The 27,607-nt window shown below is 38.2% G+C and overlaps 1 protein-coding gene across 6 annotated transcripts in view; it reads right to left on the bottom strand.

Annotated features, from left to right (window-relative positions):
• sipa1l2 (signal-induced proliferation-associated 1 like 2) overlaps window positions 1-27,607 on the bottom strand; it is a 148,518-nt gene that overhangs the window by 120,462 nt on the left and 449 nt on the right. The gene's annotated exons all lie outside the window — the stretch shown is intronic.

Raw genomic sequence — 27,607 nt, 5'->3', positions numbered from 1 at the left:
GAATGCATTTATATTACATTTATTTATTAAGCAGACGCTTTATGTAAAGTAACTTAAAATTGAGGATAAAGGAAGCACTTTAAATCATCAAAGAGCAGCAGTATATAAATGCCAGATGAGTCCAAGTTAGATAGTAGAGAGAAGAGAGTGTGTCCTACTGACCCTTACGGAGCACACTCATAAGTTTCCTCTGGAAACCTTTATGTCTGTGGTTTGATTTGATGGTTTAAACACCAACCTCTGCTGTAAAAAAAATAAGTCAACTGAACTGTGTGTCTCTTACAGATGCTTTATCAAGCCCACTCACTCGCATGAAGCTCACTATGAGCTGCATAGTGTTTTTCAGAAACATGGAATGTTTATAATAAAGTGCCTCGTGGTAAATATGGAGAGGAAAAGAATGTGTCTCTTACAAGTGGTTTATCAAGCCCACTCACCAGCTTAAAGCTCACAATGGCCTACAGAATGTTTTCCAGAAACATGTAGCGTTTATAAGGTGTCTGGCGCATATAAAGAGGAAAAGAATATCTCTCTTACAAGGGGTTTGTCAAGCCCACTCATCTGTGTGAAACTCACTATAACCTGCATAATGTTTTCCAAAAGCATGGAGCATTAAAATAAGGTGTCTGGTGCATATGGAGAGGAAAAGAGTACTTCTCTTACAGGTGGGAAAAAAAAAAGAGTATATCTCTTACAAGCAGTTTGTCAACCCCACTCACCTGTGTGAAGCTCAATATAACCTGTATAATGTTTTCCAGAAACATGGAGTGTTTATAATTGGGAATCTGGTAAATATGGAGAGAAAAAGAGTGTCTCCTACAAGTGGTTTGTTAAGCCTACTCACCTCCGCGAAGCTCACTATAACCTGCATAATGTTTTCCAGAAACATGGAGTGTTTATAATAAGGTATCTGGTGAATATGAAGAAGAACAGAGTCTGTCTCTTACAGGTGGTTTGTCAAGCCCACTCACCTGTGTGAAGCTCATTATAACCTACATAATGTTTTCCAGAAACACAGAGTGTTTATAATAAGGTATCTGGTAAATATGGAGAGGAAAAAAGTGTCTAATACAGGTGGTTTGTCAAGGCCACTCACCTGCGAGAAGCTCACTATGACCTGCCTAATGTTTTACAGAAACATGGAGTGTGATAAGAAAGCATCTGATGCAAATGGAGATGAGAGTGTGTCCAGAAGGTGGTTTGTCAAGTCTACTCACCTGTGTGGAGCACACTTAGAATTGCAAAATGTTCTTCCAAGTCTAAGCCTGGTTTATACTTGTGCGTTAAGTGATCGCCGTGACCCAGGGCGCATGCAATGCACGTAGCTGTGCATTCAAACTTCTGTACGCTGTTTCTGTTGTTCTGCAACAACACTTCCGAAACGCTAGCTGGCAGTAGGTGTTTATGTTCCTCTGTGTCGAGTTTCTTCTGAAAGCTTCCTCAAATGTAAAAGGGGTTCAAACTTTCTCATTTTGAGGCAGGAACCAGCAGACGTGCAACAACTTAAACCATAAGGTACACACAAGGCAACAGTCTTCATCCGGAGCTCCTTGTAAACAGTCAACTCTTGTAAACAGTAGCTCCAACGGACTCGCGCAGCTCTCGGGCCCGCCCACACTCGTCAGCGTTTCCAAGCCGACCAATCACAAAACTTGCATTACGCATCTTTGCGATGTGTAGTTACATTTTTTGAGAGGTGCACGTCAGCGACGCCAATGGCCACGGCAAGGGCTATGCGTCCATGCATAGGCTGCGCCATAGCATACGCGTGCGCTTGATGCAGAAGTATAAATCAGCCTTAAAATGTTAACAACTAAGATGTGTATTTAGTGAATTTATCTATAGCATGGAGATCAAACTCAGTTTCTGGTGGGCCGCAGCTCTGCACAGTTTATTTCCAAGTCTAATTAAACACACCTGATCATAATAATTGAGTCCTTTAGGCTTGTTTGAAACCTACAGGCAAGCGTGTTGAAGCAGGGTTGGAACTAAACTGCTACCCACCAGGAGATTGACACCCCTGGGCTGGGCAAATAAATGATATTATATCAAATTACGCTAAAATTTATGTCGATAACAATGATAAGCTCTAGACTTTTTATATTGATTTAAGAGCCAATCACACAGCAGAAATGTGCAACAAAGAGAAATCCCAAAGTGTGCTAAAATCAGAGATGTACCGGTTCGATCACCGAAAATGTATTTTGTTATAAAATGTTATGCCATTTAAAGGACCCTCTAATTTTTGTGGCTTCAGTCATTGTTGGGGTGCTCTTTTAAATCTGGAACCTCTATCAACTTCGATATCGTTCAATATGGAAAGTATTTATCAAGATTACATTTTTGCCATATCGCCCAGCCCTACCCCTGTTCTGCAGCATAGTTGTTTTTAACATCAGTTAACTTAAAGCAAAAAATAGTTTTCAAAAAAAAAAAAAAAATATATATATATATATATATATATATCTGCCATTGCTTTAAAAGCATTCAAATTTCTTAGGAGTTGAAACGGTGAATCAATTATATTAAGATTATTTCAGATTTATTGCAATATCAGGTATTTTTAACTAAAGAAAATAAGTGAAAAACTAAAAAAACAGCTAGATAAATAAATGTAAACTTTTTAAAATGCCAAAAGAAAATGATAATTGGATTGACAGACAGACAGAGAGACAGACACAGACACAGACACAGACACACACACACACACACACACACACACACACACACACACACACACAGTCAGACAGATAGATAGATAGATATATGCACAGACATCAGGCATACAGACAGAAGTGTTGGGAAGCTACTCTGAAACTTTAGCTTGATAAGCTGCTCACCTGTAAAAAAAAATAGCTAACTTAACCTTTAAATTGCCGATAATCACTAACGCGTGTTAAAGTCTGTTACGTGAAAAAAAATAGAGGGAGCTGAAGAGATAATAATACCCCTCACCCACGCCCCCCTATAGGGGTAAAGGTCAGTCGATACGAGTCAAGGCTTGGAAGTGCCAGTGTATTTACTGTGAAACCTCCTCTCCCAGCTGCTGTGAGATACTGTGGCCGTGCGCCAGTGAGATGCCAAAAACAACAGCTTCGCGAACATGTTATTAGCTGTTTTCTGAAATGTGCACTTGCACAGTTTGTTGTTGTTAGTTAGGGGTTTGGGGTCTGTTTTACCCCGTTACCTAGCAACCCCTGATCTTATGACGCTTTGATTGACAGCAATTCTCCCCTCAGCTGAATTACTATGGTGGAGGAAGAAGGTTGCCATATGCCAAATCCAAAGGGAAAAGATTAAAAACAGAGATGGCTAGAGAGCGTGTAAAGACAGCACCTCGTATGGACTGCTTCCTACTATCACTTGCTCTGGATGTGTTTTTCTGGGCTATCACTTTCCAATGGAGCATACCAGAATGTGGTGCAACCACACAACATATGGCCACAGTATGTTAGTGTATGTGTGGAACTTATACGACACTGAAGAGGCAATCAATATCCATTTTGATTTTATTATGTTACATTATTCCTTGCAAAACAGCAAGGACTAATGACAATACTGTACAATCATTTCTACATACCTTAGTGAATATGAATTACAGAATTTATATATATCACTATGCAGTGATCAGTCATTCTATCAGTCACAGAAAAACATATGTAAATGTAAAAACACCTTTTAGAATAAGTTATGATTATTTTATGTTTATATCCAATGAATAAAACAAAATCAATTTAAGGTTTAAAAGTTATATTTCTAAACAAGTTGCATTATAGATTTAAAATTGACATCCAAAAAAACTGTTCCAAATATTTAGACACATTTTCATGAGATAAGTTTCTCATTCATTTCAAATGTAGTTATTTTTGATGACCAACAAAGGTCTAGGACCACAAAAACCACTTTGTGTGTGTGTATTTACATGGCAAAGACTTAACATAAATGAATAAATAAATTAATCAAATCAAATCAACGAACAAACCAATCAACCAACCACTGAACCAACGAACCAACCAACCAACCAACGAACAAACAAACAAGCAAATCAACCAACCAACCAACCAAACATTGAACAAATCAATGAAACAACCAACGAACCAAACATTGAACGAATCAATGAACCAACCGACCACTAAAACCACTGTGTGTGTGTGTGTTTACATGGCAAGGACTTGACATGAATGAATAAATGAATGAATCAAATCAACAAACAAATCAACCAACGAACCAACAAATGAACCAACCAACTAACCAATGGACAAACAATCCAACAAACAAGAAAACCAACAAACCAACTAAACATTGAACGAATCAACCAACCAACCAACCAACCAACCAACCAACCGACCACTAAAACCACTGTGTGTGTGTGTGTGTGTTTCCATGGCAAAGACTTAACGTGATTGAATAAATCAATTTATTAATGAAATCAAATCAATGAACGAATCAACAAACCAACCAACCAACCAACCAACAACTAAAACCACTTTGTGTGTGTGTGTGTGTGTGTGTGTGTGTGTGTCTGTTTACATGGTAAAGCCTTAACATGAATGAATAAATGAGTTAATCAAATCAAATGAACCAGATCATCGAACCAACCAACCAACAAACCAAAGAACGAACGAATCAGGCAACCAACCACCCAACCAACGAATCAACCATCCAACTGTAAATGATGATATTTCATTAATGCTCTCTTGGTAAGCATATGGATTTTCTTAAAAAAAATAAATAAATAAAAAAAAATAATAATAATTTAAAAAAAAAAAAAAAAAAAAAAAAAAAAAAAATCGCATCAACCTGTACTTTTTAAGTGTTAAACATAACTTTTGATTCCAGTTGCTATTGGTTCAACCAAAACAATCTAAAACCCGATTTATACAGGACCTGACTGCATAGTGTTACCATAAAATCGATACTGACTTTAAAAGTATTGGGTGTTCCATAGCAAAATATTGAACTGGAAATAACATCTACAATCAAGCCTCTGAACAGCTTTATTTATGCATCATTTGTCCAAAATAATAGCAGGAACATAAATTGAGAAAGCCAACAAGGTGAATAAATTAATGTTGACTTTAAACATCCAGCCTTCCTGACCTCACGCACACTTCTGATCCTTAACGACAGTCAACGGATGAATCTTTCACTTGACTTATGAGATATGAGACTCCCCATATCTCTCTCTGAGGTGTGTTTATGCATGTTTTCATTTATTCTGAAGCATTAACTGTGTTGATAGGAGCCCAAAGGCCTTCTGGATCGGCAGCAGACAGGATAAAGCTCATTCAGCCTGAGGAGAAACACAGCTGAGGTGCTTGCGTGTTTATGTCTGTTTATACAATTGGAACTGTATACATCCGCACATACGTGCTTAAAACGGGACTGGGAAAAGCGTGTGGGAAAGAGAATCTCTTGTATACAGATAATGAGAAATGAGAAATGTGCGAATAGCTGCTTTTATTAAAAAGGAGAAGTTTATAGCTGCCTGTGGCCTCATAAAGCCCTAGTGATGGAGCGCAGGAGGGAGAGGCTGTGAATTACTCTCATTCCTTCGCTCTCTTTCTCTCGCTCACTCGCTCTAATGGGCCTTTGTGTCTTTATCTTCGCTGTCAGGTTTATTAGGAAGCAGTGTTTAAATTTAGTTTGGAATCGTACCATTCTGTATCAGGTAACACGTTTAGGTCTTAGTAGGGTAAGAAATCTCCATTCCTCGAGGCAGACTGGGAATAAACAAAGTAGAACTGTTAGGAATTTTGCTATCCTTTAAACTGGAGGCTCATTGGTTAGCAATGTCGCCTCACAGCAAAAAGGTTACTGGTTCGAGTCCCCGCTGGTTCAGTCGGAATTTCTGTGTGGAATTTGCATGTTCTCCCCTTGTTGGCGTGGGTTTTCTCCGGGTGCTCCCCACAGTCCCAAGACATGCACTTTGCTGAATTGGATGAACTAAATTGGTAGTAGTGTATGAGTGTGTGTGTGAATGAGATTGTGTATGGGTGTTTCCCAGTACTGTGTTGTGGCTGGAAGGCAATCCGCTGTGTAAAACATATGCCAGAATAGTTGCCGATTCATTCCACTGTGGCGACCCCCAACAAATCATGGAGTAAGCTGAAGGAAAATAAATACATTTCCTTTAAACTATTAAAGTTACAGTACACTAATAGAAATTATTTTCAAAAATGAGAACAATGCCATAAATTACTTATGTTCAAGCTATTATCGGTGTGTATGACTTTTTTCTAACATTTTATGCTGGTACTTCTATGTTGTATAATGGTGTTGGATGATGACTTTTATTTTGAAGCATCCAAAATTTGTCTATAATTGAAATCTCTCTCATTTTTATATTATAAACTCCAATCCAAGCAGATAAATGGATGTTATATGCGTATGATGTTCACAATGCATGATGGGTGGACACACATACAAGGAATTGTAAGACAAATTTACTGTATAACGTTCTACAGTAATGCCAATCCAACTTTTAAATCATTGTCTTCTGTGGTAACTGTGTGGTAAATGGCTCTCATGTGACGCATCTATTCCTGGAACTTCTACTATGGATACATCTTAAGCAGCCGATTACATCAAACACGCTTTTCCGTACTGAAAAACGTAAGGTGCACCGCAGTGTCTTTTTTGCTGACAAAAAAAAAAGAAAGTGTGCTGCTCTTTTTATGTTGCTAGCTAACCGCTTAATCAGCTGCGTATTGTGCGCAAGCACTGCTACTAATATTGTTATAAATGTAATATTTAATAATATTGTGATAGACACAATTTTAAAGCTCCGGAAAACTCAAAAACAGAGACCACTAGATACTGCTGCCACCTCAACGGATACCCCACCTCTGCTTTCATTTGATGGGACAATAAAAAAAGATGCGATTGATTCATCTCAATTTTTCTGCTCAGAGTTGACTTTTTTTTTCAACTGCAAGCGCACAAATCTTAATAGCAAAAACAAAAGGTGCAGCAGGTGGTTAAAACAACCAAAAGCAGCTTGTAAAATACTCACGATAATTAGAGAGCCATAAAAAATTGCAACTTCGTGTGACCAAGGCCCAAGTCAAGCACCATACATAGTATACGTCAGTCATGCATAACGTGCATTCAGCCACCAGAAGTCAGTGATTGGAGTTTTTTTTTACTCGCCAATAGAGTACAGATTTTGATACTTTTTAGATTTGATTTTAATGAAAGTGCAGTTAATTTAAAAATATATATATATATATATTTTTGTAGCAAGGATGAACATAAAATCCTTAACAGAAGGCTATTGCAAGCCAAAAATACACACATTGTTGATAGCCCTGTAAATCGATAGACCTTATCGATTACCGATTAAGCATGGATATCTACAGATGACGAAAATGAGCACTAGCTTGTTTTGCTATGTGATTATTATGCAAGCATCATATTGCGTATTCATATACTTCAGTAGCCTATAGGTTCATTAATAATGCATTTTATGAATTGATTGTTTATAAGGACTAAGCAATGAATAAATAATACATTAATTAATACATTAAGACATTGAAGTGAATTAAGGTTGAGTGGTATCGGTCCATGGTATCGGCCTTTCATGTACGATACAAGTATGAGTATTTCAACCAAGTATCGACCCGATACCGGTATCAATATCAGTGCATCCTTAACTAAAAGGCATCGATCTGATTCATAAGACTTGTATTAACTCCATGGCGGCATATGGGTTAATTTGACAACGGATTTATGCTCTTTAAAAAGCTTCAAAATAAAAGCCACTATAAAACTTTAAACTGTTTGTCAAAAGAGTCCTATAGTGTACACCAAAAATGGCTTGAGGGTGAGTAAATTATGCTACAAACACACATACACACTTAGTTAATCTTTGCTTAATTTCTAAAGGGATAAACTGCCTTATTTACAATAGAAATGGTAAAATAAAATAATATAACCTTAAATCAAAAAGAAAATAAATAGAAAACATTAATAAAAAATATGACTAGAATTATAAATGTCGAATTTTGAGCAGCTAATGCTAACAAACTCTATACAGTTGGCAACTTCTACGATAAAAAAACAAATCAAAACATTACATTAGAGATGATACTACTCTTCAACAATCCACAAACCTGTTCACTGAGTATATATTGCACAGTAAAAATGATCTGGAATGCAACTAATGATAATGAGAACATTACAGAAAGGCAACCAACAGAGCACATACTTGCAAAATAAGCATGTATTTTATCAAAAAAGGACACGGTTCACCTTTACAGGAATATTCCAAGGTTTATCTATCACCATAGCATGCTGTCAACAACCTCAGGCAATAATATCAACACGTCCCCCTGTGTTTATAAACACACAAGGCATGCGTTTACAGTAAGCACGCACTTATTGTCTGAGGTAATCATCGGCAGTCCACGAATGCGGCAACCAGACGTCAGGTCGCAATAAACCCGGAATATTCCTCCAGCATTCCTCCCTTCCCCCTCAAAGAGCATGAGAGAGATGGGCAACAGCTGCTCCTGAGAGAGAGGTGCGAATTCTTGACGACAGAACGACCCTTTGCCCCACACTCTGGGTCGCGTCAACAGATCCCAAACACTTCTGACTTACACTTCCCTTTAGAAGTTTGACATCAGTAGTTTTTTTTTTAATGTTTAGAAAAAAAAGCGTATCCTGCTCGCCAACGCTGCATTTAATTGATTAAAATTGCAGTAAAAACAGTAGAACTTTGAAATATTTTTACAATCGGTTTTCTTATTGAATATTTAGTTTAAAGTTTAATTGATTACTGTATTTCAAAGAAACATTATAAGCAGCATTTCTAGAGTTTTCAGTCACTTAACTTTTCAGAAACCATAATAATATGCTGATTTGATGTCCTGCTATGATGAATAATTACTGGTACTTGATCATTAATATTAATTCTTTTAACTTGCAATACTACTTTAAGCTTCATTGTTTTGTGGAAACTGTATTGCATTTCACTTTTCAAGATTCTTTGATGAAAACAACAGCGCTTCTTCTGTTTTTAAATTATAAATGTCTTCCGTTTCACTTTTGACCAATTTAATGTGTCTTTGTTGAATAAATGTAGGTCTAAATTCATGAATGGCTCTGTTTTGGTTACCATAAAACAAAGTAGACCATCACTTTTCAACACTGATAATAATAATAATAATAATTATTATTATTATTAATAATAATAATAATAATATATTTCTTGAGCAGCAGTTTATCATACTATAATCATGTCTGAGGGATCACATGACAAAATTTGTTCCCAGTCATAAGAGAAACAAATAATAACTTGACATGTAGTTGATTATTTGGAAAAGTGGCAGTTGGTAGATTTTTTAGATGAATCATCTGTTAAACTGCATTGCAATCACCACAAATACTGCAGAAGTCCTCTTTGAACCCGCATGGACCCCAGATTCTCACAGTGATCAGTCAAGTTTAATAAAGGAAAAACCATGGTTTGGGGTTGCATTCAGTACGGGGGCGTGCGAGAGATCTGCAGAGTGGATGGCAACATCATCAGCCTGATGTATCAAGACATTTGTGCTGCCCATTACATTACAAACCACAGGAGAGGGAAAATTCTTTAGCAAGATAGCGCTCCTCCTCATCCTTCAGCCTCCACATTAAAGTTCCTAAAAGCAAAGAAGGTCAAGGTGCTTCAGGATTGGCCAGCCCAGTCACCAGACATGAACATTATTGAGCAGGTCTGGGATAAAATAAAGGAGGAGGAATTAAAGATGAATCTAAAGAGTCTTGATGAACTCTGGAAGTCCTGCAAGAACGCCTTCTTTGCCATTCCAGACGACTTTATTAATAAGTTATTTGAGTCATTGCTTACTGTCCTAATTAAATAATTAAAAAAAACTTTTCTAAATTTTTTCTAAAACATGGATGGGCGATGAGACTTTTGTCAGATAATGTAAATAAGGTAGTGTAAATTCAAAAAAGAATCTAATGAAAAAAAAAAAAGTTATTTTACAGTTTTCACTGTATCTTTGATGTGCAGAATAGGCTAAAAAAGTTGACCCAAACTTTGACCAGTAGTATAGGCCCATCCATCGTTTATGGCTTATCCATGGCCTGGGCCTGTTTACTCTGCCCAGCTTAGCCACTGATACTTGTTTTCCCTTCCTGTTGTTCCTTCTAAACGAAGACATAAAAACCTGTCTGTTTTGGCTTCTTGCTGAGTCTGAGTGCAGCTGTTGGGTGCTGTTTTCCACTTGGCTCAGTCCTGCTGTGGGACGAGCACTGCGAGAGACACAGAGGGGGATGGAAACAGCTGTTTCTCATTCGCAACTACACGTCACTCAGTCTCAAATACATTGGCTCTATATTCCTCTGCACTGACGACTAAATGACGTGATCAAGGGGAAAATAGAAAGAGTGAATAACGTGTTGCTACTTTTACTTGGGTAATCAACTCAAGTGGAGAAATCACTGGACTTTTGGGGGATTCTGTGTGTTAGAAAAACTTACAGGTACAGGTTTCTTAAAATTAAAGCTCTGGTAATTCTTATGATAGGGCTGAACAACAAATAAAAATGAAAATGCAAATTAGCAAAAGCTGCAATCGTCATGCACATCTTGTCAGGAAAGCACAGCTCTATGTTCAGTAGTAAATCTCCTCCAAAGGCCAAAAGGCGCTGTTGTGCGAAAACTGCAAATATGCTGCAAATTGATTCAAAGTAATCACACAATTAAGAAATCACATGGTTTCAGATGTACAGGAACACAGAACCATGGTTCACTCTGAAGATAAACTAACAGCTGTCAAGACAGAGAATTATTATCTTCCATTTCAAAAACATGCAATTAAATACATGATGTTTATTTCCGAGAAATAACTTATCTTATTTTTATAGGCTCAAAAAAAAGTAACAAAGTTTTATAAATATAGTCTATATTAAGGAAATTCTTGCAGGGACTGATAAATGATATACATTAAGCTGAATTGATATAAAAGCTTGGCCAACACCAAGCTCATGCCGAGCTCATTTTTTCTCATGCTTGTTAGAAGAACTAAAGGCAAGCAAGTACAGTGGAAATAAATTTCTTACCAAGCCTACAATGATGACCTTAAAAATAAGTAGCACTGAGATCAAGTCCTTAATGTGCTCAAAAAATCTTGCATTTGCCAATACTGATATGACAATATTAAACTAATCAATGTACTATATTCCACATTTGTTTTGCTTTAGAAGATTTGAAATATAGGGCACTAACCAAATGGGACACTTGTCAGAGCTTGGGAGCTTGTCAGACAAAGATCACTTAAATTGTTTTGACATAAGCTAGGATGCCAACCTGCATTGTGTTCGTAACTGCATAGACAAAAAAAAAAAAGTGTAAGATGTTCTGATGTTCTGTCACGATACAACATTTTTCTAGTGCAATATATTGTCTTAAAAATTGTGGAATCATTTTATCCCACGGATTATATAACGAGTATATAACAGTATAATAATGTGAATAGCAATAACACTTTAAAATAGTTTCAATCATTCTTATTTAGATTCTATAATTTGATGTTAAAAAGGTAAATGTCCCATTAAAGAGCCCCTATTATGGGTTTTTGAAAATGACCTTCCATGCAGTGTGTAACACAGCTCTAAGTGAAGCGAAATATCCAGCTAAGGCTTAAATCTGAAAGTGCACCGTGTTTAAAACTATTGATTCACCTATAAAAGGATCGACACATAGTGGTTTAAATAATTTGTTTGGGTAACCATTTTTTAGTAATGTCGGCGTGATGTCAATATAGAATTTAAGCTCCGCCCATTTGCTGCACACACATTCCGGAAAAATTTAAACCCCCAGCCCCACCCACAAACCCAGTAGAAAAAAAAAAAAAGAGCAAGACAAACACTGTAGACAGAAAAAGAAGAAAAACACTGTAGCAGATTCCAGTTGAATCATGACGCTGTGCTCTGAAGTGTGAGGGAAAGCTAGTATCATTTTCTCTACCCAAAAGATGAGGCAGTGAAGAGTCAGTGGTTAAAGTTTATTTTTGCAAAAATACTTCAGCATTATAGCCCCAGCCTTGTGCTGTGTTCGTTTCAAAAGTCAAGCGGTCAAGTTTCAAAATAGTTCAGCTTTTGCAACTGTGTGGATTAATACTGAATATGTGTCATGGTAAAAAATATAGCAATGTTCTGGTGTTTAACTGCATTGCTTTAATGCACTCCTGCATTGGGTTCACACATATACTCTGCACTCTGACTACTTCAAAATTGTTGATAAGCTGTGGTTGGTGATTTTCTCTGTCTCGCGCTTAACAAAGTCGACCAATCTCAACAGACTGCGTTGTTTGACCAATCAGCGCAGATAAGCATCGCGCTAAGGATGTGTTTGGGAACAAATTAATCACTGAACAAATAATTGTCAAGATAATTAGGTAAAAATAAATGCATATTATAAGACAATGAAAGTGTTTTTGACCTTGCATGCATATCAGCCCAAAACAAAAATATGACCCTTTTTTATTGCACAATAGGAGCTCTTTAAATATCCTATCAGAGGTAGAAACTAAATATCATTGCAAAATGGCTTTAACGTTATTTGTGAATTTGTAAATATATATTGCAACGGCAGAAATTATGGAGGTCATCTCCAGGTATCGCACGATAAGTCAATATATTGATTACTGTGTAAGGTGCATAAAGGACAATTGTTGTTTTTTTTCTGAGCTGGATGTGGGATACCTGTAAAACCCTTTAAAAAGGGGACAAAGATGAGAGAAAGATGAAAACAGAACAGATTAAGGAAGGCTAAAAAAGAGAGACAGATAGAGGAGGCATCCGTTGGGTGTTGTGAAGTATTCCCATGACACTGTTCTTCACATTACAAAGCACATGCAACTCTCTGAAATTAAACTATACTGTCCTGGCTGAACAACTGTGCCATGCGTTCCTCACTCCTGGTGCTATACATGGCATTCAGAGAATAAAGACAGCATGAAAAGGCCTTTCCTTGCACATGGGAACAAAACCTCCAGGCCCAGTGAGTGACGTCTCTGAAGACAGCTGACCTCTGACTGCTGAAATCCACCGAGACCGAGATCCGCTAACAATCTCATGAGCCCCGGAACAGATGAAAGGCTGACCGGGAGTAAAAGAAAGGCAGGAATTGAATCTTATTGAGCGCCTGCATTTGTTTTGCCAGCCAATTTGCTTGCTAATATCAGATCGGATGTTGCTGCATGTAAACAACCAAAACAAACATAGGCTTGGAAATTTTTCTGCATCCAATTTTAGATCATTTGAAATGTGCTTCAACATCTGATTTGCTTCTGAACATACTTGGGATCAGTTCCTATCTGCGGGTGCTTTCTTTTATAGAAATGAAAATTTCGTCAAGGCTACATTGAATTCATGATACAAGCAAATGTAAAAAGTCAAATAAACATTCAACATTTATAATAATAGTAATACAGGTTTCTTGAGCATCAAATCAGCATATTAGATTGATTTGGCTTCTGAAAATCTTTACAAATAATTCAATTCAAATTAATTAATAATTCTAATTCCAAATAAAAATTAAATTAAAAAGTAGGTTTATTTAAAGGGGATTTTTTTATCATTTATAATAAATTACTGATAACATTTTAAGCTCCATACATTCAGTTTTAGTAGCATATACCCAATATTTTGAGTTTTGCGTTGGAAGAAAAACAGTATTCAGGCATTAGGCATGATTTCAGTTTTGTGTTTTCTCCCTATAGTTCAGTTTGAGCAAGAAACACTGTATGAATTCTTGCGTTTACCAACAGTTAGATGGAGCGCAACTGATAAAATGTAACAGGACCGACCACTGGGGTCTTAAAACATGTTTTTAAAAGCTGAACAATTTTTAACTTGCCACATCATCTTAAAAATGCAACACTTCTTTAAAAAGGCAGCTGTACATGCATTTTAAACATCGTTTTAAACATGATTGACATTAGACGCCTCATCACGTAGCCTAAAATCTAAAGCCTCTTATTTTATTATCATTTCAATTCAAGATTTTACACAACTGAAGACGGGGGTCTAGACTGAAATTATCACTTTGCTGCTCAGCGAGTGCAGTTTTCGATGATTAAATCATGCAGGAAACATGAGTGATGAATATTTTAATATTTATTTTAGAAAAGCCTCTCACATTTGGATGTCAAATTGCCTACTGCGATAAATCACACGGACCCTTTCATTAAGTTATGAGTCACGTGGAAAGCCAAATGCTTCAAAAGTGAGATGCAATTTTGTAATTGAATGAACTGCAGTGCCAAAATAAAATATATATAAAAAATTATTAATATAAAATAAATAATCATATATAATAAATATATTGCCATAATAAAACAACAATATAAAACAATTTTTGATCATTCAAAAACAAATAATACATAATAAATAAAACAAATATTTATTTATTTATTTATTTATGTATTTATTTATTTACTTATTTTTTATTTTTCATTTATTTATTGGGTTTTTTTACAATGTCAAAATTAAATTATATATTTTACAAGTAAAATTAAGGACCCCATCTGGAAATCACTGATAAAGTAATGTCTGGTATTGAATGGGATGCATGAATCAGACTGGGGAGAATTCTCAAACTGTCTGAGAGAGAGAGAGAGAGAGAGAGAGAGAGAGAGAGAGAGAGAGAGAGAGAGAGAGAGAGAGAGAGAGAGAGAGAGAGAGAGAGAGAGAGAGAGAGAGASACACAGAGAGAGAGAGAGAGAGAGAGAGAGAGAGAGAGTGTGTGTGTGTGTGTGTGTCTATAGGCTTCAGTGAGCTGAAGCAGCACTCTGCTAGCTGAGTCAGTAAAAGGCATTAGACTCAAGTTAAACACACTCACACCAAAACACACAACACTGCCGCAGCCTGAAGCGAAACGTCTAACCGTGTTATTAATCTAACAATAACCTCATCCTCCTTTCGAGTTCAAGAAACAATGCAAGCTTCTCTCAGATATCCCTAAAAAAGCTCATTAACTACATGAAACAGGCCGAACAGGCTGAACCGCAACGCCTGATTGGCTGCGAAGCTCAGCAGCTCATTAGAGCCTGAAAGCTGCACATTCATGCACATTATAGCTGTGTCGAACTCTTCTCCGCTCAATCTCCATCTCGCAACATGATCTGCGACAATAAACCAATTAACCTTGAACCGAGCAGGTCACTTACCAGCTAATCAATCCCAACGATGGGACACACACAAGCAAACACATACACACACTCTCCTGTACACATGTGACACGTCTGGCTCATAAAAATCCCATCACAGCCGTGACGAAAGTTTTTATAGCAATAATCATGTTATTGAAACATGGTCAATTGAACTGATGGGAGTCAATAAGACCGTGAAGAATGTCGAACATGCTAAAGGTCGAAGACAACAGCTGCCCTTTCATGCTGATGTGAGACTGGTGCTGCGATATGACGAAAAAAACAACAACATCTGGATTAGAAGCTGGTCAGCAACCAGCATTAAAATACATCATACAGTCTACTGCGAGAATTCTAAAAATACCAGCCAGGATTCCTGGCATATTTTCTCAGTTACAGAGAAACATCCAAGAATTTAATCCCTCAATTTCAGGACGACATGTCCAGATCTGCGGTTATTGCTTTCTAAAATGAGAGAATAAAACCAGTAAATCTCTCCACTGTATATAGATTGATTTTAACAGATAATAAAAGTAGCTTTTTTTTGCTGGAGTTTAACACTTTATGCAACATCTTTCAAAGCTTACAGTGCATCCGGAAAGTATTCATAGTGCTTCACTTTTTCCACTTTTTTTGTGTTACAACCTTATTGTCATTATGGGGTATTGTATAGAATTTTGAATTTAATTCATTTTGGAATGTAAAAAAAAAAAAAAAAAAAAAAAAAAGATTTTAAAATTGTTACAAATTTATTAAAAACAAAAAACTGAGAAATCACATGTATATAAGTAGTCACAGCCTTTGCTGTGAAGCTCTAAATTGAGCTCAGGTATATTCTATTTCTGATCACTCTTGAGATGTTAATTGGAGTTCACCTGTGGTAAATTTAGTTGATTGGACATGATTTAAAAAGGCATACACCTGTCTATATAAGGTACCAGGGTTGACAGTGCATGTCAAATCACAAACCAAGCATGAAGACAAAGGAGTTGTCTGTAGACGTCCGAGACAGGATTGTCTCTATGCAGAGGGCTGGGGAAGGTCACAGAAAAATTTCTGCTGCTCTGAAGGTCCCAATGAGCACAGTGGCCTCCATCCGTAAGTGTAAGATGTATGGAACCACTAGGACTCTTCCTAGAGTTGGCCGGCCTTCTAAGCAGAGTGATCGGTGGAGAAGGGCCTTAGTTAGGGAGGTGATGAATAACTTAATAGTCACTCTGTCTGAGCTCCGGCATTCTTCTGTGGAGAAAGGAGAAACTTACAGAAGGACAACCAACTGTGCGGCAATCTACGAATCAGGCCTGTAGGGTAGAGTGACTAGACGGAAGCCACTTCTTAGTAAAGGGCACATAGCAGCCTGCCTGGAATTGCCCAAAAGGCATCTGAAACTAAATTCTCTGGTCTGATGGACTAAAATGAAACTCATTGGAGTGAATGCCAGGTGTTGCGTTTGGAGAAAACCAGGCACCGCTCATCACCAGCAATTACCATCCCTACAGGGAAGCATGGTGGTGGCAGCATCATGCTGTGTGGATGTCTTTCAGCAGCAGGATCTGGAAGACTAGTCAAGATAGAGGGAAAGATTAAGGCAGCAATGTACAGAGACATCCTGAATGAAAACCTGCTTCAGAGTGCTCTTGACCTCAGACTTGGGTGACAGTTCATCCTCCAGCAGGACAATGACCCAAAACACACCACCAAAATATCAATGGGGTGGCTTTACAACAACTCTGTGAATGTCCTTGAGTGGCCCAGCCAGAGCCCAGATCTAAGTCCTATTGAAAATCTCTGGAGAGATCTAAAAAAATGGCTGTTCACTGTCGCTTCCCACACAACCTGATAGAGCTTGAGAGGTACTGCAAAGAGCAATGGGCAAAAATTCCCAAAGACAGGTGTGCCAAGCTTGTCGCATCATATTCAAAAAGACTTAAGGCTGTATTTGCTGCCAAAGATGCATCAACAAAGTATTGAGCAAAGGCTGTGAATCCCTATGTACATGTGAATTTTCATGTTTTTTATTTTTTGATAAATTTGCAACAATTTCAAAAAATATATTTTTTTCACATTGTCATTGTGGGGTATTGTGTGTAGAATTGAGGAAATAAATTAATTTAATTAAGGATGTTACAAAAAAAATGTGGAAAAAGTGAAGCGCTATGAATACTTTCTGGATGCACTGTACATGTTTCAACTGTACACGTTGTTTCACAAATTTAAACTACTAATCTAGTGCATATGGCTAGGAGATTGATAATAAAAGAGTAGATTTACAAATTAACTAGTTGGGTTTCTACAATGTTCAGAGGCAATAATTTGAATTTAAATTTGAAAAATAATTGAGATTGCACATTTATCGTGATAAATATCAATACTGACAGATATGAACAATTTATTTTGATCTTTTTTTTTCTTTTTTTGCAATGCCGTCCAACCCTACTTATGCTTTATGACACCATTTAGGTGTCCAAAATGCATCCGGCGAGGTCTTTGATCCCTCTCAACTCTTTCCGACAAACACAGGGCTGTTATGTTTATTTTAACATGAGTAGAGCTGATGGAAGAGTCTGGAGGCTGCACCTGCGACTCAAGGCAACACATGTTTTCTCCTCATCTTTTTTTAATTGCCGACAGTCATTTCCTGCCACTATAATCACACCCATAATTTCCTGCACAAATGTCTCTAATTTTCCAGGTCATAGGGGCTCTTCCAGAAAATGATAAAGCCTAACATCTTATTTCAGTGGTAAAGGCTATAGAAGCATGGGTGAGATTAAAAACGGGGAGAGAAAACGAGTGGAAAAGAAAAGAGTCCACATTGTCACCAGTCAAAATTCCCCTTGGCTTCCTATTGAGACATCACTTTCGCTACAGTGGGAAGAAGGAATGCTGGGAGAGACACTAATCCGCTCCTCTTATCTGGCCTTCGGCTCTGGAGGACAACAGGTCAACCATGTCACCCCTGCCAAAAAAAAAAAAACACCCTAGAAACAACATATTGTCTGGGCTCTGGCCTATGGCTTTGGAGGTCTTTCCCAATGGCAAACACAGGTCATCAGATTGTGCACCATCAAGCCTTTTCCAGTTAATCCTTTTGTTTCTTTACGTCCGTCTTTAAATGGTGCAATGGATTATTTCACACAACCAGACAAAAAATCTGCTACTGCTTTATGCTACCTGGGTCAATGGTGAGCGTAATAGTGCATGTACAATAACGCATTAATCAATAAGCGTTATGCAAAACGTGATGTGCCTGAAACACTCCTAACCTTGGTAATCCACTCTAAATCACAGGCTCAAATGGCTTACTGCTTGCAAAAAATGGTGGCAACACCACTCTCATAAAGAAATCCAATGTTTAAGGATTTCATATTAAAAGGCACCTTATATTAAAACCAGAATACATGAGTTCTAATAAATATTAAATACTTCTGCCATTATTAATAAAAAAATAACTAAAATCAATGACAAAAACGTAGCTCAAACTGTCAGACTTTGGAATGAACCATTCTTGATTCTCATAATAAGCAATGACTTCATTCTGATGATGTATAACTTCAGAATATTAATAACAAAACAAATCCAATTGCAAATTATGGCCTCTGGATGCATTCAATCTTTCATTAAAATCTGTTTTAGGATATACTGACAAGTTGCTTTAAATATTATATGAGGTTTAACTCAAGGCCTACAAAGGTTAAACCTCTGTGCCACCCAAACAAACAGGGAGGGCTTAAAGATGACCTTGCTGACATCCAGCTGGTTGACTGAAGCATATGCAACAGTCCAGATTCCAAACCAATGTGGACATGTCTGTTGATGGGATGAGATCAATATGGCTGAACAATAGGAAACCCTGAGGCAGGGGCACCTTGACCTCAAGAATAAACCTGTCCATCTGTCCCTGCTAAAGCGGCTGGTAGGAGGTCAAAGGACATGTTAGACCAATCTTACCTTTAGTACACCAGGGGCAAGAAAAGTTGTTCCAGTTATTATTATTGTTTTGCCACATCCATTTCACCCTGCAGCCCAAGACTGCAGGGCTCGCAAAATCTGGAAGTCCTCGAAGTCCTGGGGTTATTGTTTTTTTCAGTCCGGCTACCAATATCTATCTACACCTTGCCTGGCGGGCTGTCTAGATGGCATGATGTAGATGGATTTTGGTAGCCAGACTGAAAAAAACAGTAGCCCCGGGACTTCAGGCTACCAGATTTTTGTGAAAGACTTGGGCTGCAGGGTGAAATGGATGTGGCAAACAATAATAATAACAACTGGAACAACTTTTTTTGCCCCTGGTGTACTAAAGGTAAGATTGGTCCAACATGTCCTTTGACCTCCTACCAGCCAAGCAGGGCTGAGCTTGGTCAGTATCTGGATGGGAGGCGACCTAGGGAAAAACTAGGTTGGTGTTAGAAGTGGTGATAGTGAGGCCAGCAGGGGTGCTTAACCTGCAGTCTGTGTCCTAATGCCCCAGGAAAGTGAAGGGGACACTATTCTGTCAGTGAGCAAAGTCTTTCGGATGAGATGCTAAACCAAGGTCCTGACTCTCTGTGGTCATTAAAAATCCCAAGGCACTTCTTGTAAAAAGCTGGCTAAACTCCCCTCATGGACCCTTACTGATCATGGCCTCCCAATCATCCCCATATACCGAATTGGCTCTATGACCATCTCTCCTCTCCACCCTCATGATGGTGAAGCACTTTGAGTGTATGGCCAGAAGGGATGTCCAGATCTGATCAGAAATCGGGCTCAATCACTTGGTTTCAGACTCAATCGGAATCAGACATTACCCCCCGATCAGGTCTCTCTCTCTCTGTCTCTCTCTGTCTCATATATACATATATATATATATATATATATATATATATATATATATATACACATACACATACAAGTAAACTGTGAAATATGTATTTTTTACTTGATTGTTTAAGCTACCTCACAGAAAAGTGCTCTGTTTGTTAACAGAGTTGTTGAATGCTAAAATAAGGTGAATAAAAATAAATAAGGAACATCCTGTATCTGTTTCTTTGCTCTTCTTTATTTTTTTTTTCATGTATTATAGAAGGATAGGAACGGGTTTCGGTAGATACTCAAAATCAAATGACTCTGACTCAAGCTCGGGGTCAAGAAACCTTATTGGGACATCCAGACTGGCCCTACACGATAAATATGCTATATAAATACATATTACGTTGCATTATATACAGTGAAACGTGTGATTTCTGCCACTAAACAATTGCAAAAGATTGTGTGGTCCCAAAAACTTGTTTAATCAGCCTGCTTTAATAATAATATTAATAAAAAGCCTGAAAACAATTCTCAACTCCCTACATTAAACTTGGAGAGAAAAGTGGAGTTTGTCTTCAAGTCCAAAAAACATGGATGAAAGTGAATAGAATGGAGCTGGTTGAGTTATTACCTTCCTAGATGAAATGGTTATGATTTATTAAAAGGGCCGCGAGGGTTTGCTGTGCCTGCAGAATTGCAGCAGCACAGTCTCCGCCGCAACAAACAACAGCTGTTTCTTCTACAAATAGCCTTGCTGATTATGACCAACATATGTAAATTACATCTAGCGGTGTCATACTAAATCTCTACGGTATATATTTAGTAGTCAGATGAGAAATATAGCAGGAGCAGGCTACGGCCACAGCGTAGGACTGCCCGAAAGAGAAACAGTGAGCTAAAGATAGGAGATCATCCGCATCAATGCAGCCAAAGACAATGACCTAAAATATGTTTATTTAAGTGCAATTAGAGCAAAATAGATTCTAACATGGGGAGTCCCGAAGATAACATGCATTTAATTGTCCTTGTACACGCATGACTAACAAACAGCCCTGCTGTCATGGGAATTTTACATCCAGGCCTAGAAAGGAGGAAATGTAGGGCAAAAATAATAAGCTTTCCACTCCACTTGCAATGTGGAGGTGGCGCTGTCTAGCATACAACGCACTTAATCATTGCGCAAATACGCTGGAAGAAGCTAATGAGGCAAATACAATGATGCAAAGTCAAGCAGACAGTTGCACCATCCTTCGCCTTGTAAACGCTACACTGGGCATTTTTACTGTCAGTCAAAAAGAGAATGATAACATTAAGCAGAATCCAACTGAACGTATCTGAGCAGTCAAGACAAGCTTGTGACGTGGCGATTCACGGCTGTTGAAGGGTAAACATTGCAAAACAAAGCCTTCACAGATACTGAGCTGTCTTTATCGCGGTCTTCGCTTTGGGACACACCTCCATGACAACCGACACAGGTACAACACAGCCACTGTTCTCTCAACACTTGGCAGGAGCTGTTAACCTTATGCAAGGCCTTATTGTGCACATAATTCATTTTTTCAGCTCCCCGTCAATCATACGATTAGTCATACCATGTTTCTCCAGGTGGAAGCGAAGAAAGCTGAGAACCAATTACAGACTTGTTAAGAGGTGACATTCCTCAAATTTTCACCCCGAAGGCTTTTTCTGCAATGAAATAAAAAAAATATCTAATTGTGAAAGTGCTCAGTCTGCTGGTGTTAATGAAAGGCTCAAGGTTTGATCTTTCCACCCACCCAGCGAACAGAGAGATGGGGAAGCGGATGTCTTTGAACACTTCACGTAGATCTATCTGTCCCCATTTATAGTCCCTCTTTGTGGTGGAAACCTCCAAAGGAGTCCACTTAGCGAGCGCGAGAGAGTCATATTAGTCCCGCTGAGAACAGAGATCTGGTTCAAAGACAGAGAGAGAGAAAAAAGCCAGGAGGAGAAGGCCCTGTGTGCGTCAGCCAGCCTCCTAAACCTGCCCTCTCACAATGACCATAGATGCTTGAATGAGATTCGGTTCAGCCAAAGTGGAACTGTGGAAATCTATCTGCTGATATTTCAATCCTCGCCCTCCAACTAGTAACAAAAGCTTGCACAGAAGTAAACAGCACAAAACCCAACGCAGACTCTGTGCTCCAGTGCTCTAGTTTTCTGTAGCATTTGCCATTTTAAATATTGAGCAGCTTGTCATCCGAGGTTACGCTCACTGAGCAGGTGGAAAGGAAGAGCGAAGATCCCAAAGGATGGTGGAAACGTACGAGCCTGAGTGAAAGGGCTCGAAATGAAACTATTGTTAATCAGGAAAAGGCATTTGGTGGGGTTGAGACCCAACTGGATGGATGGAAGAGAGTGTTACAGTGTCAGGTGTAGAGGCAGATGGCTCCATGCATCTGATATGATTTGCCAGCAGCTTCGTTCTCTTTCCCATGGGCCTTTGCATTAGGCAGAAAAAAGGGAATGGTGCAAGATGGCCGAGTTATTATGAGGCTGGGAGCTGCAAGTTATTACAAATTATATGAAGATGTTAAATATATGCAAAGCAAGGGAAAAAATATGAAGCCAAACTAGTCTTGCTTGAATATAGTCAGACTGACTATTAAAAGGAAACTTCTGTAAGTGTGTTCCTTTATGTGACACCAAACCTTTAGGGCTGGTCCCACACCAAAAATGATATTCTGAAGAACAATTCAACTGATCTACAAACATCAATGGTATCCAAAACAACATGCTGTTTTGTGTAACACAATTTAAGCATAAGGTTGAGCATTTTTTGGAGGAATTATCCCCTTTAAAAAGGAGAGGGTGTTGAGTTAGGCACAATAAAGAGGAATATGTGGATGTTAAACAAAAAACAAAACAAAGAAAAACAATACAGAAGTAATGTGGTATTATAATTACAGAAGCATTAAGGTCTATTAAGGTTTCCAGTACTAGCCTTGGCCTTGCTTCAAATTGCCAGCATTAATACAGCAGGCAATTCCCTCAGTCTCCGTTTCAATGATTTTAAACAATTCTGCTAAAGTCACAAGACTGCAATACAACACCTACAGCCTGACCTTTAAGTTCTGAGATAACACAGCCATGCTTCATGGCAAACCCTTAAATGAAACAACAGCACGCAGAATCAACACAAACAACTGCTCCTAAGCTTGTTTTTCTAGTATGTTAGCTACACAAAGTCTTGGATTCAGAAATCCTAGGTGCTAAGGCCAGGTGATTCTGCCAGCAATGTCAGGAAAGTCACTCAAGCAGAAGTGAGAAGGGAAGTCCGAGTTGGCGTCAGCTCTTTAGGGTTGTCTAGTGCAATAAAGGATGAAATGGTTTACTGTATATTGGCCTGAAAACCGAATACCCAAACCTTCGAGCTGTGGAAGTGTCATAGGAAGACACTCTGTTGTGTTGACACCTTAAGGAAAAAAAGAGCTATGAAAGAAAACTGGAGAAGGAAGAAAATATCTGGCATCTCAATGGCCAACTAAAAACATATTTTCTTCCAAGACAAAGCTTATATTGGGGCAAGAAAATAAAAACTACAAACGTCATAAAAGATAAAAACTTTCCTCACAATATAGTAGCCTTGTTAGTTATTACATTTAGAAAGTTTTAAATCTAACATTATTACTATAGTGCTGAATATCCAGCAGACTGCTTTAAACTAATTATATCATTCATCTTAACAAAGAGGATTGTGGGTCATGCAGGGTACTGGAAGAGTGCCAGGGATGGTGGACCAAAGGTAGGACTCAGTGGTCACATTAAAGAAGTCGCTCTCTTTCTCACACAAGGTGTAAAAGTGAACACGCATTAAAAATTGAGTATCCGATGTCACTCCCTGCCAAAGTGAAGTATCATTGTTGATGGAATGGTACAGTGATCCTTTCCTGTGCCCATGCAGGGAAGCTGAGAAAGGTCTGGCTATTGATTCCTCAGGCAACAGATGGCCAAAGCTAATCCCTGTCTGTGTCCATGCATTCTCTCAATGCTACCCATTGGTTAAAAAAAAAAAACACTGTGCATTACTACCAGCAAATGAACAATGTATCCTCTGTCATCATCTTCTAAGACACCACTTCAAAACAACAGATTTCGCTACCAGTATTCATTTCAAAAGCTTTTCATGGTTTCCAGCTGACTACTCAATATATTTTCTTCTTCTGAGAACATAATCTTACAATAAATCAATGAACAAACAGCGTCTCGCATAAATATGAGAGACTATTTTTAGGAGTTTACAGACGGGCAAACAGATTAGGAACTAGAGCATCCGATCTGAGTCTCGAGATAATGAAATACTTCCTTTCCACAAGAAGCAATAGACAAACTCTTTCAGAAGGAGGTCACACTTAGGGCAGGGGCTGTTTAGTCTTCAAATTAAGCCATTTGAATCTTGTTTCCCCGAGGTGTTCTCAACTCCTGACCTTGATTTGGTAAACTTGAAACATATCCGAACTTATTTCCTTTCCATTATCTGAGAATTATGCAAACTATGCACATAATATGCCCTACCATGCCGGATCTGGGCGCTCAAATATGCCCTTATTGTTTACCATCCCTAGGGAACCAGAGATGCACTGAGAAAACAACTCATACTGAGACATCTTCCCATTGAGCCAGACACACACACACAAACATACGACACCACACACACACACAAACATACGACACCACACACACACACACACACACACACACACACACACCGGACTCACAAAGTTGCCTGTGAACAATGAAAAAGGGGAGTAGTCTTCTGATATGCTCGCAAGGGTCAATGGGGTCTTGCAAAAATTAGATAACTTGATCAGCGGGCATTCGAGGACTAGCTCAAACTCAGCTACATCTAATGTAATTTCCCTAAATTACATCGCACTAAACCACTTGAGCAACATCTGCTGATCTTTCCCTGAGATCTCGAGGTTGGTCTAAGACCCGAGGGATGAGACCAAAGAGCCCAAGTGAAAAGATCCGAGACTTAATTAGCCCTGACCACACTATGTTGGGACAGCCGTAAAGTCCCACAGGGTTCACATGAAGAGTCCCTCAGTGCTGACAGGTGCCCACCATGACACACAGAGAGAGAGGAAATTAATCCGCTAACACAAACAAATCGCCCTCGGGCCTGTTTTCTGTCAGGAGTAGAGACACAAAGGCCATTGATTTGAACTCTCTGAACACACGGAAAGTGTTTTTGACGGGTACCCTGCTGTCAGACTTTCGGGGTGTTTGACTCCTAATCCACCCTGAGGGGGTTTCAAATGACCACACAAAGCAGCACGACTATTCACTCAGCCATTTAAAGCAGTATATCTCCATTTAGGGGGGAATATGAACAATTCACAAAATGCTTGTAGCTGAAACCAACAGGACACAGGTGTGTGTGTGTGTGTGTGTGTGTGTGTGTGTGTGTGTGTGTGTGTGTGTGTGTGTGTGTGTGTGTGTTTCTTAGTTGGCCCCAAACCCTACTCTCAAGAGAAGTGTTTCTGACTAAATTTAGCTAGGCTGAACATAATTACATTGGATTTTTGATAATTAAATTGACAACAAAATATACAGCAACTCATCAGGTGAGCATTCAGAGCCATCTGCACCTCATTTGACATGCAACAAGACATTTGGGTCGGATATCTTTAGTCTTCGACATTTCATTTACATGCCACTCGGTTTCTAACAGATGAAAACAAAGTATTTGCCTGAATTTGAATAATAGATGCACCTAAAACAAAGACGGCGGAGCTACAAAGGGTTTCAGCCTGCAAAGCACACAATCCCCTTCAATTTGGGCATCAAAAACTCCAAACCCAGGAGAGAGAATAAAACCGCAGATTTACTGGGTGGACTGCCAAGATGTTCGAAGCAACAGCTGGCTGCCAAGGTTACTGCTGAAGGAACAACAAAAAAAAACTATTTCTCTTTAAAGCGTTACAAATTAAGCGAGACTAATCCATTTCGGACCGTTGCAGGGTTTTCAACACCATTGAGTAATGAGTACTTTTGGATGATCTCTCTTAGGATGAAGACCAGTGACAGAATGAGCATTAATGCTATTAGATTGAAGATAATCATTTGCAAAGGATATAAAATGGTCTGTTATTTGACAAGCATAACACTCTACAGTTTCAAATTGACAATGTATAGAATAAACAGTAGACCATTTGGAAAAATAATAATGGGATATGCAAGCTATATGACCTCCTTTCTTCTGTGCGACACAAAAGGAGATATTTTGAAGAATGGCTTTTTTCAAGTAGCAACAATCAATGGCAAAAGCAACAAAAAGGGTCAAAATCACCATGATATTAACATAAAAATAGTCCACATGACTTTTGTTCCATTTCTCAAGCATTGAGAAGAACTATGATACCTTTGTGTGCGGGGAAAAATATCTAATCATCATTCATGAAGACTGTGACATCACCCCAGCACTTCCTGGTGAGTTTGTGGGATAAGCAGCCATACTTTACTCAATGACTTGTGCGTTTTCATTACTTTGAATTGCAATAAATCTGAATTATTCCATACAAAATAGAGGAACAAACTTCTCTGAGTAGGCATGGGACAATAACTGTTTTCAAGGTATAACACGGTTTGGAAAAGTCAAGGTTTTAAAACTGCTAACATTTTCTGGTATACCGTTCCTACGGTATGTGTAGGATTGTTTATTTACCTTTTTTTTTTTTCTTTAGCACAACAGTATCTCAAGCAGAAAAGATATCCAAAGATGCAATTTTAAATCGTAAAGAAATCAGTGTTTTTGAAACAAATGAAGACAGCAGAATGATTCATTTGAATTATTTAGCCTAATATGTTTACTGCTCCAAAATATTATAAATGTTTCTCAAAATAAAATATTTTGTTAAAAATTGGGGGTGGAGGTGGGGTTGTTTTTTACCCAGACATTAACAAATAAAATATTTTAGAGCAGTAATCATAATACCATAAAACTGATATTTTTAACTAAGTTTGTCATACCGCCAGAATCTCTGAGTTAACTTGTGTGTACAAATACAATTATTGTACATATTGAAATCCCTAATGTTGCAAATCTCTCTTTTATCATAATGGAATAGCAAAGTGATACCTGCAAGTGGTACCCGATTTGAATACTGTGCCAATATGAACATGTATAGCATGAATGTAATCTTGACAGCCTGCTCTGATTCATTACTCATATTTCATGTGAAGCAACTAATGCCGGTTGTTCACAGTGTACGTGGTAGGTCATGTATTGTTCAATTTGTTTCATGGAAATTTGTGTTTTGTCATCCTAATCATATGACTTTTAGCTTACTAAGGAAGAAAGTAAACATATTCAGTCAAGACTAATGACTCGTTCAGGTCAATGACGAGTCCAATTCTGGATTCGGTAGCAGATGAAAGGCCTTTCCTTACATAAAGCTAAGCATGAAATGAGGTTCAAAGACTTTGAATTTGTGCGTATTACTTTTGTTTTTCACTGAATAAAAAACCCATAATAGTTTAAAACAAAATGGGGTGAGCTAAATCAAGAGTTAATTTCAAGATAAGATTGACTAATAAGTTTTAATAAGCAAAAAGAAAAGGACAAAAGCGAAAAAAATATAAGATTTCCAAGCATAACACAAAGCTCGAGTGCACACAAACACGCTGTCA

The sequence above is a fragment of the Danio rerio genome, chromosome 11, assembly GCF_049306965.1.
Source record: "Danio rerio strain Tuebingen ecotype United States chromosome 11, GRCz12tu, whole genome shotgun sequence".
NCBI classification, from domain to species: Eukaryota; Metazoa; Chordata; class Actinopteri; order Cypriniformes; family Danionidae; genus Danio; species Danio rerio.
The sequence above is the reverse complement of the archived record's forward strand: the minus strand, read 5'-3'. Positions and strand labels throughout refer to the sequence as shown.